The following is a 299-nucleotide window of genomic DNA, read 5'->3' on the forward strand; positions in this document are numbered from 1 at the left end:
GTGCCCTTCGTAGCCCGCCTTGTTCTTCCGCTTGCCTCCTTACTTGCTTTCCTGCTTGCTCTATCTGCTGCGACCATTTTGTGTTCCTTGGTTCATTCTGATTGCCTCTTTGCTTGCCTTATTGCTTGCTTATTTTGCGGGGATTTTTTCGTAGCCCGCCCGTTCTTCTGCTTGCTTTGCTCTTTCCCCTATCTGCTACATCCATTTTGCGTTCCTTTGTAGCTTTTTCTTTTGCTTGCCTCTTTGCTTGCCTTCCTGCTTGCCCCTATTTTTTTTATCCCGTGCGTTCTTTTCAATCT

The sequence above is a fragment of the Penaeus japonicus genome, unplaced genomic scaffold (genome assembly GCF_977035675.1).
Source record: "Penaeus japonicus unplaced genomic scaffold, GWHDUDI00000001_assembly GWHDUDI00000021, whole genome shotgun sequence".
NCBI lineage: Eukaryota > Metazoa > Arthropoda > Malacostraca > Decapoda > Penaeidae > Penaeus > Penaeus japonicus.